The following is a 909-nucleotide window of genomic DNA, read 5'->3' on the forward strand; positions in this document are numbered from 1 at the left end:
TGACCTCAACATCTGGGAGGTAGTCAAGAGGGTGTGGTGGTCCATGCCTATGGCCTGAACATCTGGGAGGTAGTCAAGAGGGTGTGGTGGTCCATGCCTATGACCCCAACATCTGGGAGGTAGTCAATAGGGCATGGTGGTACTTGCCTATGATCTCAACATCTGGGCAACAGAGGCAAGATGGTTGCAATTGAGGCCAATCTGGGCTACAAAGTGTAGAAATTGTAGTGAAATATATAAATTCTAAAATGTATAACTAGCCAGGCGGTGGTGGCACACGCCTTTAATTCCAGCACTTGGGAGGCAGAGGCAGGCCGATCTCTGTGAATTCAAGGCCAGCCTGGTCTACAAAAGCTAGTTCCAGGACAGGCTCCAAAGCTACCATTGCCCAGTTACATAATAAGTTCCAAGCCAATCAGAACTACATAGTGAGAGAACCTGTCTCAAAAGACGTTTTTCTCTTATTTATATTCACTTAACTTGCACACGTTTAACAACTATATTTAAAATGTTTATTAAAAATAAAAGTGGGACAGATTCAACACAATGCCCATCAAAATCCCAGCAAAATTCTTCAAAGACCTCAAAAAAAAAAAAGGTACTCAATTTCATATGGAAAAGCAAAAAAACCCAGGATAGCCAAAACAATCCTGTACAATAAAAGAACTTCTGGAGGCATCACAATCCCTGACTTTAAACTCTACTACAGAGCTACAGTACTGAAAACAGCCTGGTATTGGCATAAGAACAGACAGGAGGACCAAAGGAATCAAATTGAAGACCCAGATATCAATCCACACGTCTTTGAAGACCTGATTTTTGATAAAGAAGTAAAAAATATCAAATGGAAAAAAGAAAGCATATATAACAATGGGTGCTGGCATAACTGGATATCAACATGTAGAAGAA

This window comes from Microtus ochrogaster, chromosome 1 (genome assembly GCF_000317375.1).
Source record: "Microtus ochrogaster isolate Prairie Vole_2 chromosome 1, MicOch1.0, whole genome shotgun sequence".
Classification (NCBI taxonomy): domain Eukaryota; kingdom Metazoa; phylum Chordata; class Mammalia; order Rodentia; family Cricetidae; genus Microtus; species Microtus ochrogaster.